We start from the raw sequence: 25,674 nt of genomic DNA, 5'->3' as shown, positions 1-25,674 counted from the left end.
AGCCTGTAATTATGCATTCCTTGCATAATTTAAAAGAAAACATTTTTCAAAGAGATGTATGATGGATTAGATTTTAATTAGATAGCCTTAACATATATGATTTCAAAAATTTCAAAGGGCTTCAGAGGGGTCTGGTAAAGGTCAGAGAAAGAGAAAGAGAGAGACAGGAAAAAAGACCATATATTGATGTTGTACATCTTCTGCCAGGTCCCTTAGCAATTCTCTTCTCAAATAATTTCTCTCCAGTGACTAAAATTGTAGTATTGAACATAAACTGTATTATATTCTCTGGTTAATTGGAAAGGCCAGTAGCTTTTTGAGTAGACTAATATGAAAATGAGACTTTAGTCCCATATGTAAGCTGGGACTCAGGTCTTAGTTTGTCAATACATACTGAACTTCTTAGCTCAGTTGGCTAATCTGGGGTCAGCACAAAACAAGCTTCAAATTGTTAACCTCTTATTCTCAAGGTATGTGTGTGTGTGTGTGTATGCATGAGCATATGCTTGTGTTGGAGTGGGGGTGCTTTTGATGACTTGGGCTAAGTAAGGAAGACCAGAAAGGCACTTCACCAAGATAGTTTTCTCACATGTTCCACAAATTAATGATTAACTTACCTGACAAATTCTTCTTCTAAGGCTAAGAATCATCAATACCTTGGCATAAATTAATTTAGATGGGCAATTGTCTTACTTTTTTCCTTACAATAAAAACTTAAAGAATAGAATAATTAGGGAGGAGGAAAAAGGTTTTTGTAGTATGGGGCACCAAATATGGGTGGGGGGAAGGGGTCTCTAGAGTGGTTTGGTAGAAAAGGCAGCCTGGATGTGAATCTAGTCTTTCCCTTTTTTATTTTTCCCTACCTAGACAAGTTTCTTACCTTCTCAGATACCAAATTTCCTATACCATACAAAAGGGATTGTATAAATGACAAGATTGTTGTAAAGACATATATATAAAACATCTGGCATAGAGCCTCATACATAGTGACTAGTCAATAAAAGGTAGTTATAATTTGGACAACAAGAAAGGATAGCTAAAAAGACTTGAGGGAAATTCTCTGAATTGAGAGACATTTAAATAAGCTTCAGCTTCATAAATAACTTTTATTTTTTTTTTTTGAAGATTTATTTATTTGAGAGAGAGAGTGAGCACATGGTGGAGGTGGGCGAGCAGAAGGAGAGAGTCCTAAACAGACCCTGACGTGGGACTTGATCCCATGACCTGAGGTGAAACCAAGAGTCTGATGCTTAACCAACTGCACCACCCAGTTGCCCCTGCAGTTTAGGTTATCAGATGTCAAAAGTTGGAGCCAGCACCTGCAGTTTAGGTTATCAGATGTCAAAAGTTGGAGCCAGCCACTTTCTGAAAATGGGGTACTTAGCATAGGCATACCAGAAACTGAGAGGTACAGAAAGGGGTGTGAAAAGAAGACAAAGGAAAACTCTATTCCATGGTGACAGAGAGAATCTACAATCCTGTTTCTCAAATGTATGCTTATGGGCAAGAGGAGATAGAGCAAGGGTGATAGATTGTCACCATTGCTCTTTAACTCAGGAAATAACCCCAGTTGGGCGGCCCAGGGAAGCTGGTCCTAACGCCATCTTTCTAGAGCAAGAACATGACATATTAATGTGTACTGTGCCTCATGCATAAGTGGCAAGGATGCTGCCGATAATGAATTAGATGAGGGAGGCCAGTTCTCCTCAGGAACTCTCAATTCAAATAGAGGGCATTTACACCGAGAAGAATGGGATGTGTGAAAGGCAAAGCCAACAGGCAGGGAGAGAGATTAGTTTCTGCCATCAGTCATCACTGACACTGAGCATTTTTGAGATTGTTGTGATGGTCAAGGAAAAAGCCTCAGAGGGGAAAATGAATCTTTTGGAAAGATGTGAGGTTGCTTAATCCAGAAGACAGAGGAGGGGTTTGAAGGAGAATAAGACTGGAGTGATGGGAGAGAAAGATTACTCACAGAAGATTTTGAAGTGACTGAAGCAAAGAGAGGAAGGACAATGAGTTTGCAATTGTTGAGGAACAGCCTGACTCTGGTAAAGGTCGTATGATGATGGTGAGGACAATGATTTCCAAGATTATAAAGAATATAACATTAAAATATGCTTATAGCTTATAAATTATTCCACATTCATCCTTTCATTCCCCCCACCCCGCACGGCCCATAATTCCCCACAGATACATAGAGATGGTAAACAAATTGTCAGAATTCAACAACTGAATTCATTCAAAAAGCTGTCAATATTAGAACTGGGGGAAAGAGGGGGATGCCAAATACCAAGTTTCTAAACTCTTATAGATTCATCACAACTTTAAATGTATTTAAGTGTCTGAGGAACAAAAATTTTGCTATTAAGAAGTACAGTTAACTATATTATTTTTCTAAGACTATGAATTCTCCATCACAGAAATTGTCCCTTAATATTAGTCAACTAGAATCTTCACATTCCAGGTAGCAGTTGTGAAAATCCAACCCACTCAACAATATTCAACCAATCTAGGTAACTGGATTGTCTCTGTACACTGGCCATTTCCCCCTCTCTACGTAACATTACTGTAAAATACTTGATAATCTAAATTAAAATAGTTGCTGTAAAAGCAGACATAAAGGATTAAAATAAAAATGGCAAGGACAACTGCTAGCAAAAGCATTGTGAGTCGGCAAATATTACATTTAACTCCACATTAATTCTCTGAAGGAATTTAACACAATTTCTCCCATTCTAACTCAAAAATTAATTTCTGTATATTGTCCTTGAGATTTGGATTGAGAATGAATAGGAGAAAACTGTTGAAAGTGTGAAGATTTTATATGAATTAATCAACCAAGAGTTCAGACACTGGGGACTGAAGATTAAACTTTATAGTTTAGAAACCCAAGGACAGTACTTTTTCTCATGAGTGTACCTCACATCAAAAAATCTCTGCTGATATATATGTCTCATTTACAACATTCAAGTAGAGAGGTAGTCTTTATGACATCCCAATGAGAAGGTACAAAGAGGCTAAACAATTTATAAAAAAGTCAAGGAGGATTCAAAATTAGAACAAGATGGCCTCAGTCCTGGCATTATCTGTATTCTAGAGGCAAAGATAATTTTGTTTCTCTGTCCATTTATGTTAAAGCCCCTGGTGGGTGAGACGTGCCAGCCTTGAAGACTCAGAGAAAGTTGTTATTGTCCATGGGGTATTGGTATTCAGAAAGAAACTTTAAAGACCATAATCACTGCTGTGTTATTCTAGGAGTAATGGTGGCTCCATAGACCAATGACCATCTCTGTCCATTTCAGACAGCCTGTTGAAGTACTCTATGGGACTAACATATGGTGTAGCCTATATGTATGTATGCCTCACTGTGTGGTAAAGAGCTAACTTTGTAAGATTGCCTATTCCAGATATCAAGTACTAAGAGAGGGCCAGTATGACTGTGGGGCTGGAGAGATTAAAAAGAAATAGGTTTCTCTGCTTTTTGGAACTCTCCAAATGTTCTATTCCTTCATTCTTTCTATACATGGAAAACCCCAAATAAAATAGAATTTGTTCACACTTAAAGATACTGAGAATTTCCCACCCCTAGGAAGCTGGAGTAGATGTGATTTTTTCCTCCAACTAAATACAGTTGAAAACACTGGATATTCTATATAAAACAAGCATGAAAGGACTGAAAGACAGAGAGAAGGTAAGCTTGATAGCAACCCTCAAGATCTGAGGAACAATGTGGTCAGTGCCCTCGGTTTCTTTTTGCACATTTATCCTAGGAGTTGAGGGGCACCTGGGTGGCTCAGTCGGTGAAGCATCTGCCTTCAGCTCAGGTCATGATCCTAGGGTCTTGGGGTTGAGTCCTGCATCGGGCTCCGTGCTTAGCGGGGAGTCTGCTTCTCCCTCGCACTCTCTGTGCTCTCTCTCTCTCTCAAATAAATAAATAAAATCTTTAAAAAAAATTAAAGGAGTTGAGGGATTTTTTACACTTGGGGTGCCTATATTGGGAGAAAGAATTGCATTCCTAGGACAATCCAAAATAGCACTTTAGGAGTTAGGAGTGTGTATTGGTTTTCTGTGACCACTCTAACAAGTTACCATAAACGCTAACCCAAAGCAGCGGAAATGTATTCCCTCACAATTTTGGAGGCCAGAAGTCTGAAATTAGTATCCCTGGGTGGAAAGCAGGGTATCAGCAGTTTCTAATGGCTGCTGGCGTTCCTTGGCTTGTGGCCTTACTACTCCAATCTTTGGATCTCTTTCTGTGTTGCCTTCATGTTACCTTCTTCTCTGTGTGCATGTTTATTCCCTCTCAGCCTCTGTCTTATAAAGACTCTTTGTGGGGCGCCTGCGTGGCTCAGATGGTTGTCTGCCTTCAGCTCAGGTCGTGATCCTCCGGGTCCTGGGATCGAGCCCCGCGTCGGGCTCCCTGCTCATCGGGGAGTCTGCTTCTCCCTCTGCCTCTGACCCCTGCTCGTGCTCTCTGTTTCTCAAATGAATAAATAAAATCTTTAAAAAAAAAAAAAAAAGACACTTTGTGTGGTAGCATTTAGGGCCCACCCAGTAATCCCGAATAATCTCTCCTTTCTCAAATTCCTTACAGTAATCACACCTGCAAGATTCTTCTTCCAAAAAAGGTTACATTGATAGGTCTGGGAATTAGGGCCAGGTATCTTATTATCAGGTATCTTATTATCAGAATAAAATATTATTCTGCCTACCACAATGTGCTAAGCAATCCATTGTGTGAAAATAGTGTAATATATTTAATGAAACTATAACTTACAGAACACTCAGCATGTTCTGTTTTTCTTACTATAAACATCAACAAATATTTTTTGAGCATCTTCTATGTGTCAGCTTCTCTTCTAGGCACTGGGGATAAAGCATTGAACAAAACAGGCAAAAACATCTCCCTCAGGGAGATTATATTCTAGTGGGTAAGGAGGGACCCGAGCAATGAATGGATAAGTAAAATGTATAGAATGTTAGTTTATAAGTGCCACGGAGAAAAATAAAGCCAGGAAGGAGGATAGGAAGTATTGAGGAGCTGCGGGTTGCAGTTTTAAACGGGATGTCCAGGCAAGATTGGTGACATCTGAGCGAAGATCTGAATGGGATGGAATGTCAAGTCCTATTTATTTATCTTGAATTGCAGTGTGGCCAGAGCAACAGCAAGTGCAAAGGTCTGAAGGACAGTGAGGAGTCGGCGTAGCTAGAGTGGAGTGACGGGGGAGGTTGGTAAGGGTTGAGATACATTTCTTGGAACTCTTATCTACTTATTGCTAGGTGGGATTAAAATAAGGATTATCGATTTGTGAATGTTCCCATTCTTTTCCTCCTCCCTTCCATATCTCCTGGTCCTTCACTTGCAGGGAAGACACATTCTTGGTCTCCCTGGTCCAAAGGGAGAGAAGAAAATCACCTGGGGCAGAGGCAGAAGGAGTACTTTAGGGCAGAGTATCTGAGGAGGGCATCTTCAAAGCACAGGGGTAGTGAATTGGGAAAGAGGATGAAAAGAGATCTAATATATAATTCTGTGGGTCCATCCTTTCTATGGTGTTTGACACTAATTAGTAAATAAGTAAAGGGCATGAGTTATTTTGAAATTACTTTGAACCGTGAATTTACTTTGAATTTATGAACTATATATTCTAATACACCCTTTGGGACCTGAGATTCATGGGCCTTTTTTCAGGGTAGATTCCTACAAGCCAAATTGCTGGGCCAACAGGAACACTTTAAATTTTGATACACAATATCAGATGTCCCCTCCCCCCCTCCCCCGCCCAGAACAGTTTTGTTATTTTATACCCCAACTTGTTATCCACAAGTTCATCATGCTGAGTATTGGCACCCTTAATGTTTATCAATATGATATGGGAAGAATGATTTCTCAACAATATTTGTAAAATATGCATCTTGGAAATAGGAGGGTAAATGTCATTTCCTATATTTGTTGGCCACTTGTATTTCCTTCTTGGTGAATTGTCTGTCCATATCCTTTGCCCTGTTTTCTTTTGGAATACTCATCTTTCCTTATGAAATTGGTAGAACCATGTGTATTTTCAGGGTATTTTGCTTTTGCCCCTAAAACAAGTAGGTTTTGCACTGTATTATTAGGGGTTCTTGAGTGTGTGCCACAGAAAGTAACTGGTTTATTCCAGCAAAAAACCCCAATGTTTTGAAAGGGCATTTGGTAGATCACAGAATCATGGGAAAAGCTAAGAAATTGGACTCTGAAAAGAGAGCCGCACCAACAGAGATGGGATAAACAGCAGCCCAAACCACACTTGGGAACTGCCTGGTGAGGACCCTGCTGATACTGACATGAGATGTTGAAAGCCACTCTGAGCTCCTCTGCCCTCACTGGCCCTAGACGCTTGCTGCTACTGCCACCAAAATGGGCTGTCCTGTATCCTGATTCAGAGTCCTGGGCCAGAGTGTCTGCTTGCTGATCCTTTGTCACAGCCTGTATCCTAGTTGCCTGGGAGCTGAAAAGGTGAATATGGGGACTTTTCATCTCCTGCAGTGGAAAGTAGACCCTAGTTTAATCTGGAGTCATAGAGTGGAGAATTCTGCTAACATAGGAAGGGGAAGTCAGAGGCTGGGCAGAGAGAGGGGGAGAGAGAAACCCTTATAACTTGCTTGTTGTTTAACTTTTAATTTTTTTTATAGTGCTCTTAGCTTTACAGAGAATTTAATTTTTTGGTGAATATAATCTAAAAATATCTTCTTTTATGATTTCCAATCTTAACAACTCTGCCATGATCTTTACCCTCTCTACCTTCCTGCAACCTCCCTGCTGAATGAACTAGGCCTGCATTTTTTTCTTTTTAAGGACTTTCTGTGCTTTTACCAAGGGCTTTGCAGACTATCCTTTGAGTTTTTAGGCAGCTCTGATGTCCCAGGTCTTCCTCTCATGTCAGTGATGTGCTTGACCCTGAGACATGTGTGGTCCTGCTCTGGAGGCTAATTATCTTAGGTGGTGGCCCTTTCACCCTCTAGGTTGGGAATCTATTACCTCTCAAAATGTTTAACATTCTGCCTTTTAGACAGGGGAATTTTTTTGACCTGTTCATCAGATATGTGCTTTCATGACTCAGGAGTCCCCTAACTCTCCTAGTCTCCTACTGCTTTAGATATATTTTATTGCTCAGTTAGTTTCAATTGGCCTAGCAAACGTCATGGGATACTTGACATTTTGATATCTTAGGTATTAAATTGAAAAGCATCTAGTGGATCATTTTCATGCAGCCATCCTAAGTTCCCTTTCCTACTCAGAGGGAATATGGTACAGTCTTCAGGACATCTTGAATATTTTCGTTATTCATCTTTGAGGGGCTTAGTCATCTTTGCTCTTCTTGTCTACATGGCTAGAAACCTGTCCACACATGTTGGACAGACCAGTAACCTTAACATATGCTAGTACAGAGAAGCTTTTGGAAGATGCTCTGTTCACTCGGTATATCTTAAGAAAGCTCAAATGCTGCCTCCCTATAATGACTCTCTCCAGACTCAGCTGTGGAAGGAGGGAGAAGAATTAGCAGGTTTGAAAATGATGTGGCCACTCTCTTTCACAGCCAGGGCACTCCTTGCAGAAACTGCCCCAGCATGGCACATCAGGAACGGAACTTGAGGGGTGCCTGGATGGCTCAGTAGGTAAAGTGTCTGCCTTCAGCTCAGGTCATGATCTCAGGGTCCTGGGATCGAGCCCCACCTGGGGCTCCCTGCTCAGTGGGGCATCTGCTTCTCCCTCTCCCTCTGCCCCTCCCTCCTGCTTGTGCACACTCTCTCTCTGTCTCTCTGTCTCAAATAAATAAATAAAATATTTTTTGAAAAGAAAAGAAAAGAAAAAGGAATGGAGCCCTTATAGTTGGAGCTATGCCTGTAGGAGCTTGAGCCCAGATGTGAGAGATCCAATATAGATGAGCAGAGGCTTGGAGACCAAAGTCCCTGTGGATGATGGAGGGAACCCTGACAGAAAGGTGGCATCTGGAATGTTCGGAGACAGGCTTTAGGTAGCATCTCAAGCAGGGATCCAGAGAAGAGAGGCCTAAAATTGGGTGGAAGGAGCAGGGCTACTGGATCGAGACCCCAGGGGTTTGTGGTGAGGACCTAAGACCCCAGGCAGCTCATCACCACAGCACTGAGACAGATAGAACATATTGGGTCTTGATCTTTGTAATGGGAGAGCAAGCCAGGGGCTGGGACAGAGGAATAAAAGAGAAGCTTGTTAGGGAGGAAGTGATTAAGTGCGTGGCTTGTACAGACAGCCTGCCTGGTTTCAAATTTCCCTTCTGTCACTCACTACCTATATGACTTTGGTCAAGTTAACTTAGCGTCTCTGTGCCACAGTGTCCTTATCTGCAAAATGAGAGTAATAACAATGCCTACCTCATAGGGCTTTTGTGAGAAGCGAATGAATTACTATATGTAACGTGCTTAGAACAGGGCTAGCACAGACTAGGTGTTAAAAAAGTTAATTGTTGTCATTATTATTACTAGAACTGGCACAAATAATCAAAGCAGAAGAATCAACAGGGTGGTCTTGATGTGAAATCACCCAAGTTATCCTTATTCTTCAGTTCCCTCTGACTAGGAATGATTGGTCACAGAACTGGGGCGAGGCTAAGCTTCCAGATAGGGGTCATGGGGTGGAAAAGAGCAGCAGAGAAAAGGAGCCAGGCAATTTCTTCCAAGTACAGTTGGGAGAATGACTTTTTTTGGAGGATGGAGTGGGAATGGGGGGCAAACTCTGACACATGGTCATTGTGGCCTATAACCAGTCCAGAATCTCGGGGCTCCCGGGGGCCCATGCTAGAGATGTGAATAGTGAGAAAGGAGTCTGGAAGGTTCTCTGCTCTCCTGGGGACTCTGCTCTAGGCTGGTTCTCTAAACCTCCAGGGTGTACAGTGGCCACAGAGAGGGCATGCACCTCTGGCCTTATGCTGGCTCTCTTCTGGAACTTAAAGCATTAAAATGTACAGACCCTATTTCACAAGTCATGCCCTCTTGGTTCCCTCTCGCACACACGCAGACAAAAGAGGACTTTAAAAAAGGGTTTATTTACAAAAATAATAACGGCTGCCATTGTTGGAGAGTTTAATCATGTGCCAAGGCACCATGTATCTACCTGAGTGCCACATATTGAGTGAGTACCTCATTTAATCCTCATAACAACTCTGTTGGGTGTGTTTCATTATTGTCCCCATTTTGCAGATGAGGAAACAGGCCCCAGAGGGTTAAGTAACTTGCTGGAGTCAAATAGCCAGCAAATGGTAGAGCCAGAATTCCAGATCGAGTGGTTCACTGTTCCAGCCTGAGCTTTTAATCAGAAGAGAGATGAAGAATACTTTCGAGTTGCTATCTAAAAGGAAATACAGCATTTTTGACAGAAGTGAAATGTGTGCTCTTTGCTCCCTTCCTTGGTGAGCTGACACCAACCTGAGACATTTGCTCCCCTCCCTGGGCAGCATCTGTTTTATTTCTCCAAGGACAGCAATTCACTCTGTGGAGACTCTGCGAGAGGCCAAAGTTCCTTATAGCTTCTCAGATCACAAAACCCTTTTCAACAAGATCCCTCAGGCCCGGGCCCCTAAAAACCATGTAATAAATTTATCATCAAAATAATCTCACTTCGTCCCTCTGAGACCATTATGCTACAAACAAAGGTAACGTGATATCCCAATAAATATTTCTCCTGTGAAGTCATTAGGGTTTTTATCCCCTCTACACAAAACTGTATTCTTCAAATTTAATATAATTTCATAGTTCCCCTAAATCATTCATGGGTATATATACAACATTCGACAGTTCCACATCCTGTCATTTGAATAAGAATGATTATTAAAGTTCAGGCTGAGACTAAAATGCAAAAGCATTTTACTGTTTTTATTATTAAAAATGCAGTAATGAAATATTTTAAAACGTTATAGTAATTATCTTTTCATTGCACAAACCTGCATTGTCAACTATGTCACATTAAAATGTTAAATCACTATTTTAATATCAAATTACAGAAAGAGATAGAAAGAAACTGCTGAAATTCATCTTCTGTGCAGTGTATTTCTCTCAGCATTTTAATACATGTGGTCTGTCATGGTTGAGAGGTGCTGCATTATACAGGAAACACCACAGATTTTGGAGTTCCCAGAGTTGAAATAATGAGGAGTTATAGGAAATGTGTATTTTTTCATCACTTTAAAAAATTGGGATAATTAGCTATTTTTCTGGGTTCCCAAACCCAAGCCTGCAGGACATCACGGGCAAGTGAGCAAATCCTGAACAGCTGGGCTTGCAAAAATGAAATGAATCACAGAAGTCATTCTGTAGATTGTGTGCTTTGGGCATCAACGTTGTGGTCTTCCCGAGTCCTGCTGGGCCACCTGCATTGGGTTCTCACCAGCAGAGGTAACAGTAGAACAGTGGGGCAGCTCTTGTTGCCCTGGGACAAGTGTTAATGAGGAAAAAACATGGAGATGAGAGATACTGCATTCAGGCTCTTGCCTCTCAATGAATCCTGCTTCGTTCTCACAATATTATCTATAAAACCGCACTACTTGTCTTGATCACACTGGATATAATCATTACACAGAGGACTTTGACCTGGGACTTCGTCCCATTAGGTGATTAAAAACCAAAAAAGTACATTTTTAATAGATTTCATGAGGAGCTAATTGTGTATGGCTCCCATGGCTTATAGGAAACTACCAGACGAGGTCCATACTGGGTCAGTAACTCACTTTTATGCCCTTTGAATCACATGGTCTTATTATCTATGCAGGTTTTAAAAATGAGCTTGTTATCAAAACTGAAAAAAGTCATCTGAATAGTACCAACAGGTTGTATTATAAACGAATTACACTGTTAATGGGGATTGCCATTCAGAAGCTACTTATCTAATGGGTGGTTAGTAAATACTTCGCTAATTGATTTATACTGGTGTTATTCACATTAATACATCAAATCAGCCCTAAGGGATGCTATAAATTGAGAGCTTATAACTTAAAAGAAATCTCCTTTATTAAAATCAAAGGAAGTAACTCCTTTTACCTGTCCCCTCCCCCCACATTAGCATCTTTTTTTGGTTTCTGGATATCTCAGGTTTGATTCCTCAGGAGACAGAGATGAAAATAAGTGTTCAAGAATTTTATCAGGATGTGCTTTGGAAAACAACACCTGTAAGTGGGTGAGGAAAGCAAGATCGGACAGAAGGTGAAGTTCAGTTGTGATGCTGTTGCAACAAGGCTGCAGCCAATCCCACCGAAGTCTGAATGTGGATTGCCCCTCAGAGAGGTCCCCAAATTGAGGCAAGGGAGCTAGGACTTGGTACCCCCTCATCAGCCAGTCATGGGATGTGGGCTACCCCTGCAGAAAGAAACATAACATTGGGCAAGACAGTTTTGGCTAAGGGCCATTTCTAGAAAGGGACTCAGCTCTGAGTCGTGGACAGGTAACTGGGAGAATGAGTGCCTGGGTCCTGAAGGTGGAATTTGGGTGGCACACCATAGAGCCGTTACACTGGATTATACCACAAATTCGCCACGTGGGAGCTAAACTCAGCCTTTTCTTAACAAGTTAAATTTTCCTTCTGACTTTCCTCTCTTTGTAATCAGCATCACCATTTTTCCTTACCCAAGGTAGTAGAGTAGAAATCTGAAGATTTCTAAAAATTGCCTTGGGCGATTTTTAACAGTCTGTCACATTTAATTTCCAGCATATTTATCCTTTTAAACAATTTTAAATAATTCACTACAAAATGAAATCTGGCATAAGTCCTATCTGTCTTTTACTCCCTGAATTAACTGAAGAAGCCAAGACAACAGATTTCTAGGCAGTTTGGAAACTGGTGATATAACTAAGGAATGGGGAGGTGCTGTCTCTTTTTCCTCTTTTAGAGAAGAAAGCTTAAGTCAGTGGTCAGGCAAATAAATAGTCAACTATTTTCTGGAAGTGCAACTCTGTTTACAAGAATGCAAATGAATGACCTTGAAAAAGAACGTTGTTATTTTATTTTAAAAAAATTGTGTTAACATGAGCTAGATGTTTTCAGAGATTGAGATTTAAAAAAAAAATCTAGCTAGTAATTGTGGGTACAATCCCACCTTCCACTAGAATAACTACGCTGTCAAAGACCTAGCTGCCACTCCAAACACTGTCCTGGAAGTACTCGCAGGAAAACACAGGGGATATTAAATTATCATGTAATTAAATTAAATTATCACTTCACAATCCCACCAATAAGGCTGAGATGGCACTTCTGTTATGAATCCTTGCTTGCAAATCCTTTTACTCTGGGATGAGAACTCCTTCCTGGCAGAAGCAGTTTCAGCTTAAAGGTGAAATTGTAGATTAGACGATTGTACAAGAGTTCTTGCACCCAGAGGATCCTAAGGACAAATATTAAAATTCATTTGCTATTAATACTTATGATCTTTGGTGTTCAAATAATTATACTTACCCAAAACATGGGTCTGTATTGTACATATTGATAAGTTCATGTTCTAAATATCAAATTGTTTTAGAATAATTTTTTGGTTAAGTAGTAAGTGGGGACATTTTAATATTAAGAACTTTAAGATATGCAAACAAATATCTATCTCTAAATGAAGAGGCCAGAAATCATTACTGATGGTTTGAAGCAAGAGCAGTGGGGGCCACCAGTATTTGTCTCCTCCACACTTACTGGATGCACAGCACTTATAAGATACCCTAAAGATGTTCATGGTGCAGAAAAAAACATGAGCTCAGATTTCTAACAATATAAAAAGGAAAACTGGGCAAGAAGACACTTGGGACTCAAGTTTTCTTCTTTAAGCCCATGAGGTTTCTTAAGCAAGTCCTTTTAGATGCATAAAGAAGATGAGGTTTCTCCAAGAAACCACCCCTAAGGGGTGCCTGGGTGGCTCAGTGGGTTAAGCGTCTGCCTTCAGCTCAGGTCATGATCCCGAGGTCCTGGGACTGACCCTGGGTACGTGCTCCCTGCTCAGCTGGGAGCCTGCTTTGCTTCTCCCCCTCCCTCTACCATTCCCCCTGCTCGTGCTCTCTGGCTCTCTCTATCTCTCTGTCTAATAAATAAATAAAATCTTAAAAAAAAAAAAAAAGAAAGAAAGAAAAGAAACCACCCCTAACGTCTTTGGGTCCGCAATGAGCCTGTGTAGCTGACACAAAGAAGTGCCCCCAAGTATACTTCAGATGTATGTGTTTGTGCCTGCACAGGAAAGTGCACATTCTCATTGCAGGAGTACCTTGCCGTGAATGAGCCATATAAGAGAACCCTATAGAATGTTTCTATCTGCCCTTATCCTTCAGATTCTCCTTGGGATCTCTTTGGATGCCCCAGATGGCAATGAATAGATGCATAGTAGTAGCATAGTACATAGTGGCACCACAGAGTGGCCACATAGAGGCCCTGCTGAAATACACGTGGTGATAATAGGACAACATTTTGGGACCCAACAGGCTTCACTCGGGAATGCTTTGGATAAACCATCCAAACAAGGGACTGTTGAAAGGGTGGCATAAAGCAGAAATCCTCAAACTTTAGCCAGCTTCAGAATCACGTAAGGGCTTGTTAAAACACAGACTCCTGGACCCCACCCCTAGAGTTTCTGATTTGGCATGTCTGGGCTGAAGCCCCAAAATTTGCATTTCTAACTAATTCCCAGGTGCTGCTGCTGGTCCATGGATCACACATTGAGAGCTTGAAAGAAAAGAGAGCTTCCACTGTTCTCTTCTGAGGTCCTCAATTCATTCAAGTAGCTGGGCCTTGTGGTGAGGATGACTGTAAGGTGAAGGTGAGTGAATGACTTCAGGTAACGAAGATGAGCCAGCGATCTGAGACGGGGCAGGGAACGTGGAGTAGGTCTGCACGAAGACCTCGGGAAATGAGACAAAGAGCAATTTGCTCTTCTCCTTCTTTGTAAATGGTATAGTAAAGTTGTATAGCTACACCTCTTTTCATAGATGGGGTTTGTTTTGTCTGCACAGAAGAGTCTTCCTGTTCCCTGGCCGAACTACTCTTCCCCGACTCCAATAATTTATTCCTGGTGGGCTTAGAATCAGGTGTTATGTTCTTGGGCCCCAACTGTGGGTGCGTGACCTTCTTTCCTTGGCAAATATTCCTGTGGCACATCTTTCATCTTCTCGCCCTCACCTTGGTTTGTAGTTTGTTTCTCTCTTAGGGTGGTTTTAGTTGGGTTTCTGTCACTTGCAAAGGAGAGGATCCTGACTATTATCCCTCCTAATTAAACCATCAAGGACAGAGGTGGAAAAAAGAAGCCACCGAAGGGTGTTGGTGATAAGATGCTTATATGGACTGCCAGGTTCTTGCGGGTACAAGGAACAGAGCCTCACTAAGGTCTCCCTAAGAAAAAGTCCAAGGACACATATGCAGAGACTGTAAGTGGAAAGCCACCAAAAAACTGGGACAGGTTTAGGGCCAGCCACTCTTTAGGTCTCTGTCTTCCGGCCTCTGCTGCATGGCATCTCTGCTCCTCAGAGTGTCTGTTCCATTCTGCCTTTACTCCTATGGATCAGTACTCCCCCAGTTTTCCAGTTCAGATCCCAGGAGGTCAGCTAATGACACTGCTATTCTTATTGTGCTGAGTGCTTTGTTTCTGGCCACTTGTGGGTGGCCAGCTAACCTCTTTGGATGAGGCACAATCTCTAGTCCCAGCAGAGCCCTGCCTTGAGCCATAATAACAAAAGCTGGGGAATTTAGAAGGAGGCAGATGTTCCATTTTGTCCATTGTAAGAGATGTGTGTTCCAGAACAGTAGGAAAGAAGAGTCATGATATGAAACATCAAGCAAATATTAAATAAACACACCTGCAACAGAAATATTAAAGTGCACCAGAGAGGTGGATATGGAGAAGATATAGAGCAAGGAATTGCTGAAGTGATCTGGGTCCGAGCCAAGGGCTTCAGGTCCTACAAAAAGCAAGACCAGGGTGGACACTTTTAAACTCAGAAGGTTGAGGCTGCTCACAGCCACAGCAAAGCCTCTGGCCTCTACTTGGCTTGACGTCTACTCTTTGACTGGTCAAAAGTGGGGATAGTCATCACATATTCTACCTTTTCCATCTCTCTAGAACCCTGGGGGTGGGTCACACAGACCTAGAATGGGACCCTCATAATTGACCTTGGGTAAGTTTCTTAGCTTCAGAAACCTAGTTTCATCTAAAGATGACATTATCTGCTTTCAGAGGGTTGTTGTGAAGAGCAAATAAGACAGTGCCTGTCAAACACTTAGCCTGGTCGCAGGCACATAGTGTTCATTGAATGCTAGTTATCATGGCTATATCATCATCATCATCATTACCTTCATTTTCATTATGACACTTTCAAGGTGAGTGAGTGTAATATGACTCCAGGGATACATTTGTGAACAAAGCTTATCTCTCTACCTGTTTGCTGATACTAGTCATTTCTCTAACAAACATCTCCCACTTACAAGGAAAATTAAAATCCAGATATATTTAAACCATACAGTTGTATGTCTGAAGTGAATACGAGTTTATCCAACTTAGAAGATTTTTTAAGAAGATTTTTATTTTAAAAAAGAAAGAGGAAGAAGGAAAGGGAGGAAAGAGCGGAGGGATGGAAGGAGGGAGGAAGGGAAGTCAGAAGGACTTACTTGTAAGAGTCTTTTTCCCCTTGTAAGATTGTCATCTTCATCATGAGGTTAATTCCTATTGTCAATTGAGGTATCAGTGCAACAACATCGAAAAACAACCAGAAAAAGATACTTGAAAATCTTTTCATTTTGTAATACAGACTATCTGGGTGTCTTATGTAAGATATATGCCTTATGAAATATAGTGTAAAATCATATTGTACACAGACCTTCTATAAGATACTGTAAAATCATTCCTTTGGTCCAACATGCCTTCAGCATTATCAAAAGTTTACTTGAAAAATATATGAAGAGGTTGGGAGGGTGTGGTAAGATGTAACCTTCAAGTTTAAAATTTAATTTTACATACTGCCATGCTGTCTCATTAAATATGCAGGAAAGGGAAGAGTAGTATTCTTCAGACTTAAAAAAATTAATCCATGTTTCTTGGCATGGACAACCATGTTATATTTAAAACATACATATATAATGTGAGACCCTTTATCTATTAAAAGTCATGAAATCTATCTTATTCACTTTGTAACTCACACTAACTGGAAGTTGATCAAAGAAAACTACTTCCATTTTTATTACATTGTTACTGTTTTTATGGAGAAAATGTAAAATGTATGATAAAAATCCAATATACAGTAATTGAAACATACAGTCTGACCTCACATTGTTCTGATAAATCTGTTCATTTCTGGCCATTTTCAGTGTTGCTATAGTGAACAGTGTTGACAAGTGGATGAAAAAAAGCTTATAAATGGAATTCTGATCATAGATAAGACTGAACATAAACTGTCTCCCCACATTTCTGCATGTTAGGAGGCCCGGCTTGTGCCCCAGATGGCCATCTCCCAATAATACATAAAACATTTCTTGCTAGAGCTCGGCACACGTTGAACGCACAGGTCATTTGAACAGAACAATAATTCAATTCACTTAATAATGACCTCACGGGGAGCAAACACAGACCCAGGATGATGCTGTTAGAAGAACAAAATCGTATTAGAGTTTTAAAAATGAAATTCTTAAAAAGCCGCCATGCTCTCTTGTCAAAATAGCACTTAAATGTATTCAGTGTTTAGCGACCAGGCAGGCTCGCCGAGTTTATTTTAGTCTCTTGAATTTTACTGCTGTGTTTCTGTGCCATGTTTCTTCAGTTTTCATGCTAGTAGCTTTCCTGGGAAGGTCAGTGGTGCCTACTGAACCCTCTATTGGCTTATTGGCTGAGCTCATTGATGAAGAAGCCTGGAGTTCATCACTTTTTCTTTTCTTCTGGCTGAGATGGTAGTCAATGAGGAATGATTGCAGAAAGTTTCAGAAGGACACATGGGGATCATTTAATCAGACCAGTAAAATAAGCTATTTATGTATGTAACAGTTATAATAGCCTCAACCAACAAAGCAGTATCTCTCTAGAATGATTTTTAGGTTTAAAGCTAATTTTATTTCTAGCTTATAAGGCTTAAAATTCAGGATTCCCTTCTTTGGCAGAAACGAATGAACTCAGCCAGGAGAAATCGTCATCTAGAATGACCCCTTTCTGGCATCTAGATACTTGCTAACAAGATAGCTTCATGTTTTGACACCACTGATATATACACGAGATCAGGCCCCACCTACCCAGAATTTTTAGTCACCATGTTCATTTCTATATTTTAAAACTAAGCCCAAGTGCCATTGAAATTAGGCCGTTTATTGTCATAGTTTTAACTCTTAATACCACGTCTTCTAACTTAAGAAACGGAAGGGGCTTTAAATATGTTTTTGCCTAATACATTTTATTAAAAAGATCTTTAACTTTTGGGATCCAAATCATAAATTTGCAGAAAAGAGGGGTAAAAAAAGAGAACACAGATGCAGTCTATTCAAATCATGATTATTTTAATGTTGGAGAACAGGGAGAAAATTTTGTAGAAATTTTGTCAGCAATTGTTTTATAGTTTAATTACTTTATTATGTTATTCCTTATTCTTCCCCCCACCCCATCTATCCTAGTAGGCTTGGAAAAGCTAAATCTCCTCTCCTACAGAGTAGCACTTCTATACATGGGAAACACATCTTTTTATAGGAACTACCCATTAGCTTATTTCTGTACCTGCCTCATCAATATAAGCTGGAATACCCTGTAATAGTGGCAATTTATTAACCTGCTGTAAAAGCAGGAGAAAGAACACTCATGCTATTTTTCCCCATGAAAATGGTACTTAGGGTTAGGGGTGTTTTAGGGGTATAGTAGTATGGGGGGAGATGAAGAAGGGGTTAAAGAAGCAGAGTCATTTCCCACTACACATATATAAACTTTTAAGCATTAAGGAGGTATCTATAATCCAAAGAAGATATCCCATTTCCTTCATTTTCTCCTCCCTGCTTTTACTGATACTTCTCCAAGAAGACGTAGTCCTTGCCTCTAAAAGAACCTACTGTCTGAAGGAGAGAAAACACAGAAGGCAAATAAATAAATAGAAAAGGCAGCAGGTAATTTAGGACCATGTTGATAATATAGGAGCTCAGAGAAATTTGAGATCAGGAAAGGCTTCTTGAAGGAATTGCAAGGCATGTGTGCAGATCCTGCTGCTGTGATATAGAATAGGTTGTATCTCAATTCTCTGTGAGGCCAAAGGGGGATCTCCCTTCCTCTCACTACCCCAAGGAGCTACTCGGTCTCCCCATCTCTAAAGATACAGGATGCTATGCTCACCATTGCAGTGGCAACAGCTTAGCTTCTCGGTTTACCTGCCTTAAGGCTGGCAGGGCTTGCTGAGCCCGAGAAGGGTGCTGAAGAGTTCTGTACCCTTCTCAAGGGAAAAGGAGGGGGGTGGGGCACAGGAAGCCACACTCCTCTCCCAGCCTTGGCACTTGGGGAGGGAGAGCAGGAGGGAGGAAAAATCCAGCACATGCTGCTAATCATCACAATAGTAACATTTATACAGCACTTACTGTGCAGAGAACTGTTCAAAGCTATTGCCATGGGTTGTTAACTCAGGTGATTCTCCCAACCACCCTACAAGGAAGGACTATTAATATCCCCATTTTAGAGATGAGGCACAGAAAAGCTAATTAACTTGCCTAAGATCACACAGCTAATTGACATAGTTGGGACTTGAGCCCAGGCACTGCTGGACTCCAGTACCTCTGCTCTTACATGGTTCACAACTCAGGCTGCACATTAGAATCACTTGGAGAGCTGTTAAACAATATTGATACCTGGGCCTCCATCCCAGAAATACTGATTTAATTGATCTGTAGTGGGGCCTGGGGCAGGAGTATTTTTTAAATTTCCCCAGGTGATTCTAATGTGCAGCCAGGATTGCCAGCCCAGCCATTCTACCTCTCACTATCCTGTTACCGCATTATCTCTGCACCTCTCCCCTCCTCCCTGTTACTCGGACTATTCTGCCCTGATCGTAGACTCTGCCCTGCTCCATTTTTCCTCCCTCACAACATGGCTCTTGCAGTGGGGTTAAAATATGTCCACCAGTTCTTTGACACTCCTCTCTTCAAAAGGTGAAGCCTAACTCCCCTCCCCTTGAATGTGGGCTGGACGAGGTGACTTGCTTCTAATGAATGGAAGTGATGGTCTGTGACTTCCAAGACTAGGTCATAAAAGCCATTGCAGCTTCCTCCTTGTCCTCCCTTGTGAATGTGGACTGCTCACTCTGGGGGAAACTAGCTGCTATACCATAAGAACACGCAAAGAGCCCTATGGAGAGAATCCATCTCATGGCAAGGAAATGTGGATTCCTGCCAACAGCCACTGAAGAACTAAGGCCTTCCAGCAAATAACCACTGAGTGAGCCAAATTGGGAGTGAATCTTCCAGCACCAATGAATCCTCAAAATGACTACAGCCCCAGCTGACATCTTGAATGCCACCTCATAAGAGATCCTGACCTGGAGCCATCCTGCCAAGCTGCTCCCAGATTCCTGACCCTCAGAAACCATGTGAGCTAATAAATGTTCGTTGTTGTATGCTGATAAATTGTGGGGTCGTTTGTCATGTAGCAACGGATAACTAATAAAGCCGCCTTCATCCCCACACTCCCACATTGACTTGGAGCTGGGGAAGTTGCCAGGACTGCAACAGAAAAGTGTTCTGATATCCCAAGGTGGAATTCTGAATGTATTTGCCATAGAAACATAGCTCCATGCATATTTATGTATGTACATATATGTATGTAAATGCATAGGAAAAGTCTGGAAGGAACAAGCCATACTGTTGATAGTGGTAGAGCCAGAAATAGGAGAGGGAGTGGGATCAGGAGTGGGGGAGGAAGCCCAGGGGACTTTTCCCTCCTGCCCTGTAGACGACTGTGTTGTTTGGATATTTCACAACAAGAGTGTATCTATGTATCACCTGGGTAATTAAACATATTTTTCCCACATAAAAGCAAGGGGAGTAAAAAAAGCAGCGTAATTGTACCCGAGTCTGGGTTCTGTTGAAGTAGAGTATTATTAGGAATATAGTTCCACAAGTACATTATGGATACAACAATATTTCATAGTCTGTCCTGACAGCCTTAACACCAGGCAGAACACTGTATTGCGGGCGCTGTAGTGATGAAGAATGAGAGAACAACAGGCCTTGGAGCCTGACCCTCACATGTGTTTGATTCCCGACTCCGACACTTACCAGCGTGGCAAGTCATGCGACTGTTCTGAGCCTGTTTTCCTCATCTGTAAAGTCAAGATAATGATAGGAGAATTAAATAGGACTTCACACAGTGAATGATCAGAGGCAGTACTCATTAAATGTCATTTTATGGAAAACTATGTTCCTAGTTCCAGACATCTATATTTTGGGATCATTACAGGTAAATAAATTGAGGGCTCCATGAATTACACGTTTTTGTTGATTTACCTTTTCTTTGCAGAAGTTCATGATACAAAACAGACTTTTAAAACACATTTACTGCACGAATATTGCAAACCCTGCAGTGGTCAAATATTTGTTTTTTATTTAAAGTGATAAAGACCTGAACATAGGGCGCCTGGGTGGCTCAGTTGGTTAAGCAACTGCCTTCGGCTCAGGTCATGATCCTGGAGTCCCGGGATCGAGTCCCGCATCGGGCTCCCTGCTCGGCGGGGAGTCTGCTTCCCCCTCTGACCCTCCTCCCTCTCATGCTCTCTGTCTCTCATTCTCTCTCTCTCAAATAAATAAATAAAATCTTTAAAAAAAAAAAAAAAAAAAAGACCTGAACATATTTCACATTTACAATGGAGAAACTGGGGACAGTGCAGATGAACATATAATCCCAAAAGGTTGAAACAGTGCTAAATCTGAATTCTACTGGACATTAGCACCAAAGAAAGTTGGACCATCCATACATTAGAGGTTACACATGGGGAGCCTACAGACCCCAGAATATCAACAGAGGTATTTCGCTTAACCCATACAGTGTTTTTGAGAAACATTTGAATTTGTTGCCCACATTTAAACTTGGAAGATTTTATATAAATATACAACTTCCAGACTGCTTTTAGAAAACTGATGTATCTGGCTATCTTGGGCCAGTTGGTTTGGACTGAGTCATGGATTCCTCTTTGAGTCAGGTTAAGGGTTTTCCAAGAGGCCACAATTCCTACTTGGACTGGCCTGTGTTACTTACTAAGGTTACTTCCTTGCCCCTGTATGCATTGAGTTTGCACCTCTGAAACACTGGATGTTTATTCCAATGCAATGAGAGTGTGATTGGGACAGGATGCTCATGTGCTTCTACAATTATAAAAACTGCCTAAGCATGCCTGCAATGTAGAGGTCCCAGAAATGAAGGCCATCTCTCTTTGTTACCTTTTAATGAAATGAAGGGGAAAAAATGTAGAGCTCTCTGAAATGTTTCTACAAGGAAATGAAGAGCTGCTATTTATAATCTACTATACTTCTACAATGAACTAATATTTATTAGGAGGACCTCCAGTCTCTCAAATGCTCTAAAGTTGCATGTCATCATAGTCAATCTATTTGTGTCATTTTGCCATTTGACTGAGTCGGCTGGGATTTTTTTCCTCAACACATGCTCAAATCCTACCAATGGAAGAAAAAATCTGAACCATGACCCTTGCCTTTGATATATACAGAGAGATACTTATCAACTTTGGTGATATTGAGTTCATTTTTAATATGATGGAGTCACTTGTAAATCATACCTGTCCAATACTTGTGAAAGAAATGTTCCTGTCTGGTCATTATTAAAAACAAAAAAATCAGTCCTATATCCTTCACTCTGCTTGAAAAATCTCTCCATGGCAAAATTATTCCCCATAATTAACAAAAGCTAAAGATGAATTTGTGGTAAAAAAAAAAAAAGATTCTTTCATTTGCTAGTAATTTGTCTTAATCTAGGTCATTTTCCCCCAACATTTTATTAAGAAAATTTTCTTTTTTTTTTTTAAGATTTTACTTTTAAGTAATCTCTACACCCAGTGTGGGGCTCACACCTACAACCCCTGAGATTAAGAGTCACATGCTCTACTGACTGAGCCAGCCAGATGCCCCAGAAAACTTTCAAACATATGGAAAAGTTGAAAGAATGACACAGAGAATACCTATACCTTTATCATCCAGATTATGCAATTTACATTTGCTATATTTACCTTTTTTTTTTAAGATTTTTATTTATTTATTTGACAGAGAGAGAGAGGGAACACAAGCAGGGGGAGTGGGAGAGGGAGAAGCAGGCTTCCCGCGGAGCAGGGAGCCCGATGTAGGGCTCAATGCAGGGCTCGATGCGGGGCTCGATGCGGGGCTTGATCCCAGGACTCTGGGATCATGACCTGAGCCAAAGGGAGACACTTAACGACTGAGCCACCCAGGTGCCCCTTTTTGCTATATTTACTTTAACACATATGCATTAATTCCTCTATCAACCTATCCCTTCACATTCATTTTTTGATACATTTCAAAAAAAGTTGCAGACATTAGTGCATTTCACCTCCCAAACACTTCAGCATTAGAATTCAATATTTGCTGGGACGCCTGGGTGGCTTAGTCATTAAGTGCTTACCTTTGGCTCGGGTCATGATCCCAGGGTCCTGGGATCGAGCCCCACATTGGGCTCCCTGCTTAGCCAGGAGCCTGCTTCTCCTTCTCCCGATCCCCCTGCTTGTGTTCCCTCTCTAGCTGTCTCTCTCTCTGTGTCAAGTAAATAAATAACATCTTTAGAATTCAGTATTTGCTTATGGGTTTAAAAAAATTGTTTTAGTGTGGTACAATATGTACAACATAAAATTTACCATTTGAATCATTTGGAAGTATACCATTCTGTGGCATTAAGTACATTCACATAGTTGTGCAAACATCACCACTGTCTATCTCCAGAATTTGCATTTTCCCTACTGAAACTCTGTACCCATTAAACAGTAACCCCTCACGCCGTTCCTTTCCCCCCTGCCCCTGGCAACCACCATTCTACTTTCTGTCCCTATGAATTTGAATACTCAAGGTACCCATATAAATCATACAATACTTGTTGTTTTATGTTTTTATTTCATTTAGCGTAATGTCTTCAAGGTTCATCCACATTGCAGCATATGTCAAAATTGCCTTCCTTTTTCAGGCTGAATAATATTCCATTGTATGTACATAGTAAATGTTGTTTATTCATTATCCATTGACGGACACTTGAGTTGCTTCCGTGTTTTGCCTATTGTGAAATAATGCTGTTATTATGAACATGGGTGTACAAATGTCTGTTCAAGTCCCTGCTTTCACTTCTTTTGGGTATATTCCCAGAAGTGGAATTGCTAGATCATATGGTAATTCTATATTTAATTTTTTGAGGACTTTATGGGTTCTTTTTTATGTAAAATTTACACACAGTGAAATGCACACATCTTAATCTACAATTTGATGGGTTGTGACAAATGCATACTCTAGTGGATATTTTTTGTTTCTTTTTTAGGTCCTGAATATATGTAAGAATTTTTCAGTTAGAATGCTGACATTTTCTGTGACCAAAATCCTGATGGAAAGAGTGTGGGCTTGGATGACACCAAGCATCCAGTTTCAGGATCTACTGACCTTATCAAGTCTCATATTTTGAAATCTGTAAAAAAATCTCACAGTCCTGGGGCACTTGGGTGGCTCAGTCGGTTGAGTGTCCAACTCTTGATTTCGGCTCAGGTCGTCTCATGATCGAGTCCCGTGTCTGGATCCATGCTCAGCATGGAGTCTGCTTGAGATTCTCTCTCTCTCTCTGCCTCTGCCCCTCCCCCCACTCACACTCACTCTCTCTCTCTCAAAATAAATAAATAAAATCTTAAAAAAAAAAGATCTCACAGTCCTGAAATCAGGAATTTGCAAAAACTATTATCTACGTCTTCCACTACTGACTATAAACACTTTAGCTTGTGTAAGCAATGACTACAATTGTTTCAGAGAGGATTTTTAAACAGAAAAATGCATGTTGAGCTCAATTTTTTAGCTCCTACCCATTACCAGAGATAAGATGATCTCCCCCCTGCATCTATCATGCAGATTTTCCAGAGTCTGTAATGAGGCTCTTCCTAAAGATTCTAAGCAGTCAGTGAACAATATATATCTTGCACATCAAGAATTTATATTATTGACAATGAAAACAACAATATATATAGCAGTCAGACTGGCAAAAACTGATAATAGTCTCGTTGTGAAGGGTATGGAAAAACTGGCATTCTCAGATACTGTAGGTGGCATTAAATGGTAGGGGGATTTGTTACTTAGTGCTTGTTAACATTTTTAATATACCTTTTTCCAACCCCAGGAGTTAGGAATTTTTTTTTACAAAGATGCTTGTACAAGTGTACCAAGATATAACTGTACACTGTTGTTCATTGCTGCATGGCTTATAGTAGCAAAAAATTGGAAACAACCCAAATATCAGTCAGTAGGTAACTGCTAAAAATAAATCCTGATATACCCACATTTAACTGGTATAACTTGCTTTACCAGCTTGGACACAAATAAGGTTACATCGTTTTTATTTTTTTCAAATTTCATTAGGCCTGAACATCTATGTGCCCGATTAGTGCCAGAGGAAGTCCACTGCCTGTCTCCTTTCTTAAGGCCTCTTCCCTCCCCTGAATTACCCAACCACCCTGGGGCTTTACTCCTTGCAAAGTGGCCAGTCCTGCTTCTAAATGCCTCACGGAGAGAGAACTAGGGAATCTGATTAGTCTATTAGAAGCCTTATTTTCAGCGTCTGTTGCTTCTGTTTGCCATAATATGACTGTTGAAAGCTGCAAAAGTAATAAATAGGGTCTACCGTTGTATAATAAAGAATTTTAAAAAAAGGTTTGATTGAGACTTTGTTTTGAAAAAATAAAAGATTATCTTATCTTTAAATGTGATTTATCTTTGAAGACACACATGTAACAACTCTAATTGCAACAATGCTCTAATTTTTAGAATAAACAAAGAATGAATCAAGTGTTGATTTGGTGAGGGGGATAATTTTCCCAGCAAAATTATATGATAGCAAATTTTGACACCCTTCACTTCATGCTGACTTTTATAGCAGAATCATACAAAGGTCATTTTGAAAAAAGATGTGAAGGCTTCATCAATTTTCCTGAGAGCTTCTCTTAATCCTTTGATATTCAAATAATTCTCCTTTTGAAGAATTTATCCTCTTATCATCCTTGTTGTTTTTCTCATCTTTAATTGTTAACTGGTCTAACACTGCCAGATACTCATTTGCCTATGGAACAGTTCTCCAAAATCGCTTTCAATGACTTCATAAAATTCTGCATCTTTTGCAAGATTAGCAATCTTACATGGCCACTGAAATGCATTTTATTTACATTGTATTGTCAGATGTTTATAACATCTACCATCAGCAAAATTGACTGACTTGGTGGGGAGAGATGCTGGTAATAAGTCGGGAGGGCTATTTAAGTGGGAACTAATTTAGTAAGTGGTCAGTTTACTAGTGGATATTTTTTTGTTATGACCAATTTTTGCTTTTCTACACAACTTAACAACTACTGTAATTCAGATAATGATAATGAATAGCTGGAAAACAAGAAATTTCTATATAATGCAGCACTAAAAAGGAATGAGGCGTATGTTGACATGGA

At 40.5% G+C, this 25,674-nt stretch overlaps 1 protein-coding gene across 2 annotated transcripts in view; it reads left to right on the top strand.

The window, feature by feature from the left end:
- ATG10 (autophagy related 10) overlaps positions 1-25,674 on the top strand; it is a 404,709-nt gene that overhangs the window by 54,893 nt on the left and 324,142 nt on the right. The window contains exon 3 of one of the 2 annotated variants that reach the window (XM_078067097.1): positions 13,665-13,793. The exons of the other annotated variant lie outside the window; for it this stretch is intronic. The gene's annotated coding sequence lies outside the window, so the exon portion shown is untranslated. The remainder of the gene's footprint in view (positions 1-13,664; positions 13,794-25,674) is intronic. 2 annotated transcript variants of the gene reach the window in all.

The sequence above is a fragment of the Halichoerus grypus genome, chromosome 2 (assembly GCF_964656455.1).
Source record: "Halichoerus grypus chromosome 2, mHalGry1.hap1.1, whole genome shotgun sequence".
Classification (NCBI taxonomy): domain Eukaryota; kingdom Metazoa; phylum Chordata; class Mammalia; order Carnivora; family Phocidae; genus Halichoerus; species Halichoerus grypus.
The sequence above is the reverse complement of the archived record's forward strand: the minus strand, read 5'-3'. Positions and strand labels throughout refer to the sequence as shown.